The sequence below is a fragment of the Bos mutus genome, chromosome 3, assembly GCF_027580195.1.
Source record: "Bos mutus isolate GX-2022 chromosome 3, NWIPB_WYAK_1.1, whole genome shotgun sequence".
Taxonomy (NCBI): domain Eukaryota; kingdom Metazoa; phylum Chordata; class Mammalia; order Artiodactyla; family Bovidae; genus Bos; species Bos mutus.
This window is the reverse complement of record NC_091619.1, coordinates 85,158,695-85,174,544: the sequence shown is the minus strand read 5'-3', so window position 1 is coordinate 85,174,544 and position 15,850 is coordinate 85,158,695. Positions and strand designations below refer to the sequence as shown.

At 47.0% G+C, this 15,850-nt stretch overlaps 1 long non-coding RNA gene across 1 annotated transcript in view; it reads left to right on the top strand.

Moving 5' to 3' along the window:
- The window catches only part of LOC138987245 (uncharacterized), a 38,711-nt gene extending 23,273 nt beyond the window's left edge, over positions 1–15,438 (top strand). Inside the window, exon 3 of the long non-coding RNA XR_011463712.1 lies at positions 12,679–15,438. This is a non-coding gene — a long non-coding RNA (uncharacterized lncRNA). The remainder of the gene's footprint in view (positions 1–12,678) is intronic.
- The last annotated feature ends 412 nt before the right edge of the window (positions 15,439–15,850 follow it).

Sequence of the window (15,850 nt, the reverse complement as noted above, 5' to 3'; positions counted from 1 at the left end):
ACACATTTCCCTACACCATAGCACCTCTCAACAGGAGACTTTTGCTTCTGATGCTTGGAATTGAATTACATACCAGCGGGGCAGAGTCTGTATTTCCAGAGAGGAAGCAAGGCGTTGAAAATCGGTGTTTCACAGAGGCCTCCATTGCTAGGGGAGGATACCAACATTTCAACCTTCTAACTCCCATCTCGTCCCGACCTTCTCAAGGAAATGTTAGCAGACTTTTCCAGTTGACTTTTTAAGAAGTAATTTGAAGACTACATCCAGTACTTCTTGGAAATGGACAAAGTGGCTTTGGCAATTTATCATAATTGGGTAAACAACTTAGCTTCCCCAGACAGCCAGATAACAGAGGCTAATTTAGGAAGTAAATGACTTTGGAATGTTGTATATGCATGCAGTTTATAGGTGTGTCCATATTGTGTGTCAATAAGTGTAGTCTGCAAGTGCATGCATGGTGTGTGTTCTTCAGGAAGTCTTGAGATACTGGTGTACTTGGATGATTTGGTTCATTACCTATCATCCAGCTGTAAATGAGGCTTAAAAATATATTTCACTAATATTCCAAGCAACTATATTATATGATGACTCAGAGTAGTGGTTAAGATATTGGAGCTTGACCAGGGTTTGAATTATGGCTCTGTCTCTTACCATTTGTTGTGATTTAGGCAAGTCACCTAACCTCTCTGGGCATCAGTTTTATCATTTCTAAAAACAGGGGTTAAAACAGTTCTGACCTCATGGGATTGCTGTAAGTCAGGGAGATTTTTTTGTAATTTAATTTTTAATTAGAGGATAATTACAATATTATAATGGTTTCTGCCATACATCAACATGAATCAGCCATAGATATACATATGTCCCCTTCTTCTTAAATGTCCCTCCCCCTTCCACCCCTCTAGGTTGTTACAGAGCACCAGTCAGGGAGATTTTTTAGGGCAGGGACTACATCTGTACACTTCTCTGCACCCAGTCAGAATGAGATTTGGAAAGAGCAGGCTTTGAGTCAGACAATTCCTCAGCTTTGATTCTAGCACTTTCATACTGACTGTGTGGCCCCGGAGGAATTACTTAACTTTTCTGGGCCTCAGATTCCTCAACTATGAAATAAAGGCTCATTATTCCCACCTCAAATGATTGTCACGTGATAAGGTGGGACCTATGGAGACCTAGTACCTCGGATAGCGCATTGGAAGTATCTGTTTCCCTTTTTCCCATTCCAGAGGCTGACATTCAGGATGGCTGTGTTCTTGTTTGATATGTAAAACACATTCTTTTCTCTCCTGTGAGTGTTTGTCGCTCAGTCGCTCAGTCGTATCTGACTCTTTGAGACCTTGTGGACTGTAGCCCAAGGCTTCTCTGTCCAAGGAATTCTCCAAACAAGAATACTGGAGTGGGTTGCCATTTCCTTCTCCAAGGGGATCTTCCTGACCAAGGGATCAAACCCAGATCTCCTGCACTGCAGGAGGATTCTTTACTGTCTGAGCCAGCAGGAAGCTCCTTTTCTCATACTCCATCTTTATCTTCTCCTTCCCACCCTTTTCCTTTATTTCCCTTCTTCCCTTTTTTCTTTTTCTTTTTCGGTCAGCCTGCATCTACTATGACTCAGCCCCTCTATCCAGGGTCACCTGGTCCCTGGATTGTAGCAGCAGCTCTCCCTGGCCTCCATCCCCCTCTCCATCCAACACTCTGTGGTTGTATTCTCCACACAGGGTATCCTTTCATAACCTGACCCAGACCTTGCTACTCCTCTGTGCCACTCCTTCCAGTAGCTTCTCATCACACTGAGAGCAGCCTGTGACCCTCACCATAGTCCAAAAGGCTCTGTGTGTGAACTGTCTTCTGGCAAACTGTCTGATTCGGCTTCCTAGCACTTTTTAACTCTGCTCCAGCCTCAAAAGCCTTCTGACGATTATGGGAACTTGCCAAGGATGTTCCAGCTTTGGGTCTTTTATAAGTGCTGTTCTCTCTCCCTCCAAGCAGTTATAGAGTTCATTCTCACTTCCTCACACCTCTGCCCACATGTCACCTTATCAGAAAGGTGCTCTGTGATGACCTTACATAAAATAACACCCCAATCACTCTCAAGCCTCCATTTCATTTATCTCCTCATTTTTCATAGACAGATTCTAGATTTATTCCTTTACTTTTGATTGCCTCTCTCCCCACAATGGAAGGTAAGCTCTATAAGAACAGACTTTGTTTTCTGCTATGTCCCCAGAGCCCAACACATAGTAGGTGCTCAATTAATATTTGCTGAATTGATGAATGTGTGTGGCCTCTGTATGAAATGATAGGGAAGAGCCTGCATAGATGTTCCAGGTGATTCCAGCCCTGATGCCTCACTGACCAGTATTTATTGTATCCAAGCCAAGGTGATGAGCAGTGAAGAGGAAAATTAGGTGGCCTTTTAGGGACCCACCCTCTTCATATATGCACCTTCAAGACCAGACCTGTCTCATCTGTGGCAGTGACATACCTGGTTTTACACTGCTTCATGCAGAGTTGCACTGTTGTCTGGAATTCTCATGGCAGCTTTGTAATATGATTAATTTTGCTCATATAGATAATGTATCGATCATAGATAAAGATCACTCATTTTTTTTGCTAATGTTTTGTGTTTAGTATACTACCACAACGGAGAAGGCAATGGCACCCCAGTCCAGTACTCTTGCCTGGAAAATCCCATGGATGGAGGAGCCTGGTGGGCTGCAGTCCATGGGGTCGCTAAGAGTCGGACCCGACTGAGCGACTTCACTTTCACTTTTCACTTTCATGCATTGGAGAAGGAAATGGCAACCCACTCCAGTGTTCTTACCTGGAGAGTCCCAGGGATGGGGGAGCTTGGTGGGCTGCCGTCTACGGAGTCGCACAGAGTCGGACACGACTGAAGTGACTTAGCATACTACCACAAACTGAAAGTTAGAGATGTAATATCTGCTTGTTCCCAGACTATGAAAACAAAAACACAAAGTCTGCTAGCACAGAATCACTCTTAGCCACCTGGTCTCTCCCTGCCTTCACCCTCCTGTCCTGATTTCTGTTCCTGTATAGTAGCTTAGTGGAGGGCACAGTTGTACTGGGGTTCTGGGTTTCCAGTCCCAACGCCACCCCTTATTCACTGTGAGATCTTGAGCACTTACCCTCCCTCCCTGACCTTCAGTACCCTTCTCTGTAAAATGGACCTTGATGACAGGTGCTCAGTACTCTGTGCTGAATGAAAGATGGCAAAAGGTAACACTGAGGAAGAATGGTAGCCATGGTGAACCCTCATCAGCGCTAGTGCCTCCCATGTGCACTGATTACATGACTGTGATATAAACTTACTTTGGCTTTGGTCAACCTTTGGGATAGACTAGCCACCTAAACACAGAGACAAGGCCTTTTGGAAGCGGTACTGCATAAGGCTTTCATAGAGGTCCTACTGTTTGCATGTTGTGATTAGTTCTGTCCGACTCTTTGCAATCCCATGGACTGCAGCATTCCAGGCTTCCCTGTCCTTCACTATCTCCTGGAATTTGCTCAAACTCATGTCCATTGAGTTGGTGATGCCATCCATCCATCTCATCCTCTGTTGCCCCCTTCTCCTCTTGCCCTCAGTCTTTCCCAGCATCATGGTCTTTTCCAGTGAGTTCTCTTTTCACATCAGGTGCCAAAGTATTGGAGCTTCAGTTTCAGCATCAGTCCTTCCAATGAATATCTAGGGTTGATTTCCTTTAGGATGGACTGGCTTGATCTCCTTGCAGTTCAAGGGACTCTCAAGAGTCTTCTCTGTTTGCATGGCAGGGTAGAAGATTCTGGGGCAGGTAGGCAGGCAGTGAAAGGCATGGTTCTGCTCCAATTAGTTTCCCAGGGCTGCTGTAACAAATGCCACAAGCTCGGTGGCTTTGAACAACAAAAATTTCTTCTTGCATAATTCTAGAGGTCAAAAAATTAAGGTGTTAGCAGGGCTGCACTCCCTCTGAAGGTTCTAAGGGAAGATCCCTTCTTTGCTGCTGCCAGCTTCCTGTGACTCCTGATAACACTTGGCTTGGGGCAGCATCTCTGTAATCTCTGCTTCCATCCCTGCCTGCCTCCCATCCATCCCCTCTAGGTATTTCTGTGTCTCACGTCGCCCTCTCTTTTCTAAGTCACTAGTCACTGGATTTAGGGCTGACCCTAAATCCACAATGAAAGCCTTAATTTAGTTTTACCCACAAAACCCCTATTTCTAATCGGGTCATATTCCCAAACACTGGGGGTTGGACATATCTTTTGGGGGCAGGGGGGACACAGTTTGATCTAATACAATTTCTTTGAGAATTTCAGATTAAGCAAAGGGACAGAATACACACAGCTGAGCAACCAGAGTTTCAAGTAAAGAGTAAAACAAACCCTTCTGGAAGACGGGTAGGGGTTTGATTCATTCATTCTTTGATCCAGTAACACTGCTGAACCCCTGCTGAGCTGGGTGCAAGGAAGTAGAAATGATAAGGTGACTACCAACTGGTGGAGAGGGTGGTGGTAGTGGTGAGAGGGGTGTGTGGGGGATGGGTAACAGGTAGAGAGTAACAGGTGTTTCCAACTCAGCATGGTAGGGCTTGGAGGAGGTGGACCCTGAAGCTGTGGGGGCTTAGCAGAAAGTCTGGAGATCTGGAGAGCTCTGGAGGCATGGTGGTCAGAGAAGTCTTCTTGGAGCAGGAGGGGTAGTATCTCACAGGAGACCTGAAGGATGAGGTAGTAGGAAGCAGCCATGCCCAAAGAGGGAGGAGTTCTAGGTAGAAGAAAAGGAATCCACAAAGTAGGGGGTGTGAGCTGAAGAGGCAGGCAAGGGGTCAGATTGGACAGGGTGCTATAAGCCATCCAGAGAGTAGTGGAGAGATAGACATATCTGTCTATTAAAAATAAAAATTAGAGAAAGCCTGTAATGGAAAGTGACTTTGTAGTAGATTTAAAAATTATATTTATCATGTCGTGTTTTTGTTTAAGAAGTATAACATATATGCAGAAAAGTGCACAAGTGGTAAGAATGTAGCCTGATGAATAAGTGTATAGCCCTGTGTGTACACCACCTGGGTTGTTGGATTGTCAGAGAAGAGGCAGAATAGAGAAGCATTCAAGATGGGTCAATGACTCAGAATTCCTCTTCCTTGTCCTATGGAGAAATGACCCCCATAACAGGAAGAAGCAGGGATCTGGATGAGGAAGACTCCATTTTGAGCACCATATCTGGTATTCCCCTGTTGTGTGACCTCAGGCAAGTGGCTATACTTCTCTTATCCTTGGTTTTACCATCTGTGGAATGGGCTAACAGCGTCTGCCTCACCAAGATGGTGTGAAGGTGAAACAGCACAAAGTTGAGGAAAGTTCTCTATGTTATGCAAAATATGATTCTCAAATTTGAATATGTCTCAGAGCTGGATTTCTTCTTTTTATTGTCTTCCTTCTCCTCCTGACAATGTTTCAGATAAATGAGGAGGGGAATAGGGGGAGAGTTACTCTTTTTGGAGCACTTTTTTTGTTTGTTTGTTTGTTTCCCATTCCAAAATATGTATTCCAGATCTGGACTGTAAATCCTGTGCCCTTCTTTATCTTCACCCTTCTTGCTGACTATAGTCCCTCTCACCCAACTAGGCTCAAAGAGGCAGAGGGAAGAAGGAGGGGATTAGGACCATGGCAAGAAGTTTGAGGATAAAGATAAATCCAATGCTCGTTTCTCAGCCTTCACTGAGGACCTGCTGTCTCTAGCTCTGCCGGGCATTTGGGATCGTGGGTGGGAGGTGGGGAGATGTGGAAGGGAAACAGCATTCACACTCAGATCGTCTCCTGGCTTATTTGATGAGGTAAAATGGAAACAGGTCCATAACAGTAAAATCAATTAAGGTCAAGATCTTACTGTCAAGAGGCAAAAAGCTCCTAAGGAGCTGAGAAACAGAAAAAAGGTAAAACACCATAAAGAAGGTGAGTCCAGCACTGGACTCTCCCTCTCTCCTCCCTTTTCAGATTCTTGGCATTTCTGCAATAAATACCTTTAAGCATCTGTTGTGTATCAGACCATTCTTTTACATACATTGTCTTATACCATCCTCAAAACAAGACCAAAAGCTAAGAATTGTGAATATAGTGTTTCAGATGAGGGGGACTGAGACGCCTAGAGACGTGCTCAAGATCATACCACTATTAAAAGACAGAAACAAGTCGGAACCCACATTCACCCAGCTCCAAAGCGTCTGCTCTTTCCATTCTGCTCTACTATTTCACTGAATGTATGTGGAAGGGTGCCACGCATTTTATCTGGCTGCATCGCATTGCATGCATTTTTAGTATTTGTGAGCACATGTCAACAGGCATGTTGACGTGCCTGCTAGGTGAGTTGTAATGATTGCATTTTGAGTGCTAACTGCATTTTTTGCTGGCAAAACCTGCCTCAAGGAAAACAGGAAAGGGAGCACACAAGCCCACCGTGTGGGAGGCCAGACACATGGTGAGGCTAGTCCTTGAACAAGCCAGTGGGAAGTGGCTCTGGGGGCCCCAGCGGAACTTTACTTTGCTGCGGTCGGGGGGTGCAGTTGGGGTGGGTGGGAAGCTGAGTTGTTCCATGACTATTCTATTTCCAGAGCACAATTCATTTCCCATTCTTTTTTTTTTTTTAAAGGAGCTATTATTTGTTTGGCACTCATTATGGGCCAGGTGGGCATCCCTGGAGGCTCAGACGGTAAAGAATCTTCCTGCAATGCAGGAGACCTAGGTTGGGAAGATCCCCTGGAGAAGGAAATGGCTACCCACTCCAGTATTCTTGCCTGGAGAATTCCATGGACAGAGGAGCTTCGAGGGCCACAGTCAATGGGGTTGCAAAGAGGTGGACATGACTGAGCAACTAACACTTAACATTTATGGGCTAGGCATGGTACTGGGCACTTTACATCTGTGATATCATTGGACTCCCACAAACCCTGCCAGGGGCCTCCATTGGTGCCCTGTGTGGCCCAGGAGACAGACTCAGGAAGTTGGGGCCATCTCCCCAAGATCACTCAGTTGGTGTGGAGCAAAGCAGGGGCTCCTGTCCAGTGCTGTCCAAACAACAGTTACAGTGACATTTTAAGGTTATCAGTGGCACATTTTATTCTTCAATAAAGTTATAAATGATCTCTAATTCATGAACCAGGATGCTGGCATGCTGACTCTGCCCCTGCTCTTTTAGAGAAAGAAGTGCTTTATCTTTTCATTCTTGAGTAAATGGGCTATTTTGTCCTAGAGATATAAATCTTCACCCCAGGTCACTTAAGTGTGATGTCTGGAGGTACAACAATGGCCACCCTTGCTCATTTGACCCTATTCTCTCTTTGTCTTTTTTTCCCCTAAGGCACTGGCCTCCTTTTAAGACTGTCCCCTACCATCACCATAGTTATGTGGTTGCTGAGGCAGCGTTAGCCATGACCAGGACCTGAGGCCTGGATGATCCTGTGGTCAGAGAGAGCTGGTGTGGCCAGGGTCCTAAAGGGACCTTTGAGATTTGTGATGGGCATTAGTAGTCTTCCAAAGCCCCCTGGCCGCACTCAGCAGTGCCCCTCATAGAAAGTAGATATCCTCAGTGTCATATTTGAACATTTAAGATAAGCATTTGGGCCACCAGCCCCCTTTTAGAGTAGATGACAATTTTGAATACCTGAACGATATTGATTAATACCTTAATGGTCTTCATATTTTGCACTGGGCACACAGATTAACCAGATCTTCCAGAAGCAAGATGAATAATAAAGACAAAAGTCCTTGAAATCCTAGAGCCTGTCTTTTCAAATCTCTTTCAAGGCTCATAAAAGCAGAGAGCCGTGGGGAGAGAGAATGGGGTAGAAGGAGCTCTGAACACAGGCTGTGACAGGAAAAGCCCGGGATTCCAGCTGTGTGACATTGGGTACACTCCACTCACCTCTCTGAGCCCCACTTTTCTTTTCTGCCATTTGGCAATGGCAATGCCCTCCCTTCCCCGCTCCCAGCTCCAGGTGCCTGCTGTGAGAATTAGAAAAGAATATGTTCCTGGAGGCGGGCATAGCAGCCCACTCCAGTATTCTAGCCTGGAGAATCCCCATGGACAGAGGAACCTGGCAGACTGTAGTCCATAGGGTTGCAAAGAGTTGGACATGACTGAGCAACTAAGCACAGCACAGCATGTTTATGGTTTGGGGGTAGGGTCCTAATACGGAGAGGGCGCTGAGACAAAAGTCAGGAGGCCTGAGCTATCCTGTAGATCTTCCCTAGACTTTGTATCTCCTTTTTCTGGGTCTCCGTTTCTGTAGAATGAAGGATTTAGAGTAAATTTTATTTCCTCTGGGTTCCCCTTTGATCTAACATGCCATGATTCCTATCTCTAAGTGGAGGATTAACTTTTAAGAGATGAATGGAGCTTTAGTATTCAGCTGTTCAACAATCATTTCATTAAAGGCCAACCATATGTCAGGGATAGTGCTAGGTGATGAGTTTGTGTGTGTTAGTTGCTCAGTCATGTCTGACTCTTTGCAACCCCAAGGACTGTAGCCGCCAGGCTCCTGTGTCCATGGGATTTTCCAGGCAAGAATACTGAAGGGGGTTGCCATTCCCTTCTCCAGCGGATCTTCACAACCCAGCTATCGAACTAGGGTTTCCTGCATTGCAGGCAGACTCTTTCCCATCTGAGCCACCAGGTGATGGGTATAGAGTGAGAAACAAAACAGATACAGCCCCTGCCTTCTTGTCTAGTATGAGATAGTTGGGGGAGCTTCCTCATCTCAGATAGTTGAAGAAGTGCCAGGGCTCCAAGGGGAACACTGTTAGCTGAAAGAGCAGCGTAATAGAGGTAGGAGACAGGCAGATAGTCAATCAATAAATCAATGCAAGCACCTTAGTGAAGCTCTTGGGGTGGAGTCGAGGAGCAGCTCCTCAGAGTCAGGAAAGGCTGTGGGTGCTCCATCCAAAGGCATGTGTAATTGCTAAATAGTTTGTTTGTTGAGACACCTGAGAACAGGAGGATCTGCTCCTACCTGCCTGGTTCCCAAGGGGGCCATTTACTGGGAACAAGGAACGAGGACAGCTTCCCATGCCCTGACTTTTCCCCAGAGGTGGAGCCAGTGCAGATGCTGCAACCCAAGGGAAAAGAGAGGAGTGGCCAGAGAAAAAAGGCAGCGTTAGGATGACATTTGGGTCAAGTCCAAAAGATCCCTGGAAGTTATGGAGTTTCGTCTATATCCCTTTTCAGAGAGAACCTGGGTCCAGTTGGTGCCTAAAGCTACATGAGAGCTGAATCCAGAGCCATGGTCAGGAAGCTGTCTGGGGAGATGGAAAAAACCTGGGCTTAGGAGCTGGAGATTAACTTGGGTTTGAAGGCTGTGGAACTTTGAGCAAATCACTTAACCTCTCTGAACAAGCTTCCTCATGTGTTAAGCAGACATCATAATGTCCTCTCTAAGGTGTCATGAGATATAAGCTGTCTCAGGCACCTAAAATCAGTCCCGGTGACTAACTATAGGCTTGATGATTGGTATTCATAAATATTCCACTATCGGGACCCAGAATCTGTTTCTGTAAAATGTGGAGAGGCAGTGCTAAGAACAACTTCAATAAGACAACTTAGAAGGAGGTTGTATTATCTTCAATATAAGTAAAATAGTGAAACAAGATGGGACTTGGAAGAATTTATCTCTAGCTCAATTCACCCACTAACCAGCTATCTGACCTAAGATAGGTATTTTTGCCTTCTTTGAGACTTGGTTTTCTCCTCTGTTAAATGGAGATGATCTTCATGCTCAACATTTTCTCATCCATCCATTAAATTTTTATTGAATGCCTGTTATGAGTCATACAATTCTTGGTGCTGAGAACACCATCCCTGACCAAGGAGCTCACCATCTAGTGGGAGAGACTGTTAAACAGATACTTAGAAGAGAGTGTAGTCAGGCTTAGCCCTGTTTGAGTGGACAAGGAGGGCTTCCTGGAGGAGGTGACATCTAGCTGAGAGCTGAAAGATAAATAGTATTTAACCATATAAAAGTAGGAAAGGAAGTGAGGAGCTGGGAAGGGCATTCCAGGAAGAAGGAATTGCATATGCAAAGGCCAGGAGATCAGTGGAAATAGCAGATGTGATAATGTGACTAGCTGAGTCTGCCTTTCCTCAGTGTGGACTCTAAAAAGGCAGTGGGAGACCACTGAGAGATTTTAAACAAGAGAGTTGTAATAACATAGTCACATTTGCACTTTAGAAAGAGCACTCGGGGTTGAATGCACATGTGTCAAGGTTTAATGTGGACACATAATTATTATTGGGATAAGCTGATTCTTTCCTCCTCCTTTCCCTGACCACAGACGATGGCTCACAGAAGATGAAATAGCCCTCATGAGCATGCCTGGTGTAGGGTCTGGCACACAGTAGCTGTCCAGTTATAATCCCCCCTTGGAGAGAACAGTCCCTGAAAGCACAATCCCCAGCATGAAGTGCAGGTTGGGGCAAGAAGGCTGAGGGTGTGGCTGCTTGCATTTTTTGGCTGGTGTTCTGGTAGAGCCCACAGGATCTAGGTCAAAGGAAGTTCCCCAGACAGTTCAGTCTTAACCAGTCATCTGGGGTTTCAGGGAGGGCAGATGAAGGTCAGAATATCTCCCCTATTTCAGGAGGCTTCTCCTCCCCAGGATCCTGGCTTTGAAAACTTACCAGACATGAGCCATCCTGTTAATTTGTCCAAGTCAGCTTCCTCATCTGTAAAATGGGTATGAAGTTACCTGAGCACCAACCACAGTGGGGGTGGAGGGTTGGTGGTTGTCATGCAGACTAGAAGAAGTATGTGAACCACAAACGACAAAGTAATACAATAGATTCCACTCATTAATAGCTACCATGGGCCAGACCTTGTTCTATGAAGCTGGTATTATCTTTATCCCTATTTTACAGATAAAGAAAGTGGAGTTATGCACTCCAGAAATTATGCAAATCATCCAGTGGCACAAAGTAAGTGGCTGAAGCCAGAGACCTGATGTTTTAAACACGACACCCTAATATCATCGACTGCTCCTTGAGCTCTCAGCATGGTGCAGGTACTCCAGAAATGAGTGCTGAGAGATGAAAGGAAGAAGGAAAAGAGCAGTGTTTGAAGCCTGAGAAAGTTTTTCCTAAAGCTTCCTGACCCCACCTCTAACCAACTCAGGGTCTTCTCCCAGACAAGCGCCAGGAAATGGTTCTTTGCCCCGTATTAAAATGATCTGTTTGTTACCTGGCTGACTCACTAAGCTAGAACTGCTGAGAGCAGGTTCTGTGTCTGGGTCATGGTGATCTCCCCAGGGCCTAGCACAGTGCCTGGCACTCAGTAAATATGTGTGAGTAAATTCTATCTGAAGGGTTTTTTGCCCAAGCTTTCCTCTTGGCCAAGAGGTCTAAAACAGAGGAGCCAGGCTTCTGAGAAAGTCCCCAAGAACCCTGGGCACATGAGGATGGAGGGCCAGTGGCCAGTGACAGTGTGCCGCCCCCAGGTCAAGCCTGACACTGGACTCCCACACCCCCCATTGCTGGGTGGACCCAGGCGGCCGGGTAACTCATCCCATTCTGCTCACCTTCCCCTTGGGACCTGATGCTGGCTGGCCCTGCACAGAGCAAGGGGCCCAGGTGTCACCTGAGGAACCCTAAGGGTTTGCTGGGTAGACCTCGGTGCACAAGCTGGTGTACAGTGCCTGGTGGCTTGAGTTGGGGCCACCCGACTGATGGCTCGTCCACGAGTTGCCTGCGAACCAGAACGATCCTCAGGCACATTGAGCAACCGGCTTCCCTTTGTCGCCCGAGGCGGGAACTGGGCCAGGGAAAGTGAAGAAACCTGTTCTGGGCCTCCGCTGGGGTGGGCGTGGGCGGGGCCCTGCCGGGAAAGGAGCAGCTGGACCAGTTTCCTTGGCTCCTGGACCGGATGCAGCCCCGTGACTAGGGCGGAGGCTGGAGAAATACGTGCCCTGGGCGCACCTGTGTGTCCTCTGGGCCAACACTGGCTTTGACAATGATAAGACTAAGGGCTCTAGGTCAGCTGTCGCCGGACTTGCGACTTCCGGCTGCTAAATTAGGCGAGCGGGCGCGGCAGCAGCGAATCAGCTGATAGGTAGAACTACAAGAGGCTTTGGATATCCTGTAGGTAGGTAAAGAAAAAGGAGGGAAGGGGCGGCGCCAAGAAACAGCTAGGTCATCGCACCAATGTAGTTGCAAACGCGCCTTTTGCGCTTTATCCTTGCCCCCTGCCCGGGGCAGCAAGGTTGGGTGGAAGGAACCAGGGACAGAACTGTATTGGAATTCAGTCCCATCTATCGGCTTTTGTGTTCTGGAGCAGGCAACTTCCCCTGCCTACCAGAGTACGGAATCCTGCTCAAAGCGTGGTGTGAGGAGTCGTGAAACCGCATAGGAACAATGCCTAGCACATGAGTAGGTGCTCATAAAACGGGGTTCCCTTTCCCTTTGTTTCAGACCCAGGTCTCACTCCCAGCCCGGAAGGTGCGCCCCAGAGGCCACCCTAGGACCGTAGGATCTGGGTGGCAGGCGTCCTGGTTTGATAATAACTCCAGAATCAATTTGGGCCTCTTTGACAAGTTATCAGATAGGGTGGGACGTGTGGGAGGATTCCGAAGGCTGCCTTAGGGTCCGGTTTCTGTGATCCTAGGAGGGCATTTCAATGCATTCTTTGATTCACGTTATTTATTTATTCACAGATTCCTATCAGAACCGCTTTTACTGCCTCCCCCGGCGACGTTCCCGGCCCGCCAACGTTTCTTTCGTCCTTACAAGGCCAGCTTCCACCCGCTGCTTTTGTGTAAATAAAGCCTGGCCTTCTGCCTGCAGGTTGCCGCCAGAAGCCGGCCGGTGGGGGAAGGGTTCGGAACCGGTACGACCGCCTCAGCTGCGCCGGGAGAGGCCGAGAGTCCGCCACGCTCAGCCGTCGCGCGGGGGCGGTACTCCGGGCCCCCCAGGATGAGCCGAGCGGAGAAACCCAGCACGAGAAAGTCCCCACCCACCTGCACCCTCTTCCGTGGGTCACCCCGCGCGTGGCAGGCCCTTGACAAATATCGTCCTGAATTCTCCCCGCGATCCTGGGAGTATCCTCCCCATTTTATAGACGAGAGACTGAGGCTCACCAAGTGTAAGGGGCTTGACCGAGGTCCCATAGGCGAAAAAAGTGGCAAACCAAGAACTTCTAACCGAATATATCTGGCTGCAAAATCCAGTCTTCTCCCATCCCACCGGTCACCAGTGAGACTGTAAAGGTCTTAAAGGAGAAGAATAAAAAAAAAATAACCACACGAATCAGATTAACAGATCGTAAGGAATTGAAAGGGCCTTCCAGAGCTGCTGGTATTTCAAACAAGTGGACTCGAACCACAGGATAAGTAACAAACTACTTTTCCTGGGTGACCAATCATACTTTTTTTTTTAATTAAAAATATATTTATTAAAATAGATTACGATGGAGAAGAATATAATTTTCAAAATAATGATAGCTGAAAACAGAAGACTTAAAAGAAATGTCAGGCTGTTTCCACCTCGCACCTTTCGTTCGATTGCACACACATTCTTGACATCAAGCACATAACAGGCAAACTGAGGCCCGAAACCAGTCCCACTGAGAGCGAGAGGCCGAGTGGGAGGAGAACCGAGATTTCCGGGCTCTCGGCCTGGGGTGCTTTCGGCTGGGGGCGGGGGTCCTGTTTGTAAACAGGTGTCCTCGGACAGCCACTGCCGATTTTTGTCACTCTGCCAACCGAAGGGACGATTCTGAGTAATCGCTAGCAGTCAGCGCAGCTGGGGCTAAAAGCGAAAGGGACGCGCGCGCGACGGGCCCGGGAGGGCGACGGGTAAAGCGCGCAGGCGGGGCCGCCGCCGGGTTCCCGTGGGGCGACCGTGCGGTAGGCCTCCTCCCGGACCGCTCTCGACGGCCCCGCCCCGCGCAGGCGGCGGGCGCTGCAGGCCCCGCCCCTGCTCCCAGCCCAGGGGACCCATCCCGGACCTGAGAATCCCGGTCCCAAACCCCTCCTCCCAAAAGGGGCTAAAAGGTGCAGGGGGCTTTTGACCAGCCCGTCCAGCTTCAGGTCCTGGGACCGGCGGCCCTGTCCTTGCGCGTGGGAACAGTCAGGTACTTAGGCTTGACCTTAAATCCGCCCCTGGTATTTGCTAACACTAAGGTCTTAAGAAAATGACTTAAACTCTCTCTCTCTCTCAGTTTCTGCATCTGTAAAATGGGAGTTAGCGAGTCTTACCTCATGTAATTGCTGTGAGAAGTAAATGTGTACCTAGCTGTGAAGGTCTAGAACATTAAAAAGAAAAAAACAATTAAATGCTGTTTTACTGTTATTGCTAGGCGGGCCTGGGTGGGACTCTCAGGCCAATTCAGAACTGGATGACCTGGGCAGATGGACTTTCTTAGTTCCCCCACCTGGAAAAGACAGCTTCATTACAATTACCATCACAGGGTGGGGATGAGGACAGACGGCCTCCCCAGCATCTGGCAAGACCACACGTGGTTATGTTTGCAACTCTTATTATTTGCCATCATTGTCTTAAGCATTTTGCACTTATTAGTGCCTTTCATCCTACACAATTACAGTATGACAGAGATATTACTATTTTCCATTTCACAAATAGGAAACTGAGACAGAGAGGTTAAATGATTATCTAAGGTCTCTCAGCTACTAAGTAGGATTTGCACAGAGCTGCAAAATCTGGCTTCCTATTCCGTGTTCCTAACTCCTACCAGATGTAGGAGGTAGGGTCTGGGGATGCAGACAGGAATAATGATGGCACACAGCCATCTCCTCAACAAAGGGCAAGATCTCCTTTCTTAGTTTTCCAGCCTTCCTTGCATATTCTTAAGCATTGTAGGCACTTTATCATATTTTATATGTGCATTGTGTGCACCTGGGGCAGGGAGCTATTTGACATTGTTAATTTCCCTCTTCCCCTGTTTTTGTGGTCTAGTTACAAGTCTTTACTTGGAGGGTGGACATTAGATGTTTTAGGCGATAGAGAACTTGGTGTCTAGTAGGTGCTCCCCATACCTGAGTTCCTCCTTCCCTGTACTTAGCGAACACACTAAGGCTTAGACCTTTAAATAATAATGATGGCTTCTGCCTCTGAAAATTACTGTCTGTGCTGTGGGGTTCCCAGAACTGAGGATGAACTTACTGTATTTATCACTTAATCATTTCCAAAACAGCTTATGACTACGACATCTTTAATCAAAGGTGCAGAATTCTCCCTCTCCAGCCCTCCCTCTTTGGGGCGCCTGTGATAACTCTTGCTGTAAATGACTAAAGCTATTAAATATAGAATGTAGATCTTCCTGCGATGCAAGTGTAAGCTGTCGTTATATTCATTGCTTAAATGTTATGATCGTTTCAAGCTTGCCTTTTGCATATGAAGCCTTGAGTTAAATGTGGAAAGTAAGGGGGAAAAGTGCTTAACGGTTGGAAATAAAAGCATGCAGTGGATAGGTTTCCAGAGTAATAATAATAAAAAAAAAGCTTTAAATTTCAGAAGATTTGAATCCTGGTCTGGTTCCAAGCAGCATGCCCTAAATTCCCATCATCCAGCAATGCTGTATTCTGAGAGTTAAACCACCTTTAGACAATGCAATGAGCTCAACTGATGACAAAGCATTAAATTGTGAGTTTCTCCTTGAACATGAGATAGCTGTGGAGAGGGTTCAGCAAATGGTAGACACTCAAGGGAAGCCTTTATGATTAGGGACTGGGACGCAGAGAGACCACTGAAGATTTTCCAGTCAACTGATTTTTATTGAATGCCTACTATGTGCTAGATGCTTATAAGTCCATTATTTCAAATTAATTGCAAAATGAACTTGTGAGGAAAACATCATGTATAGAGGAA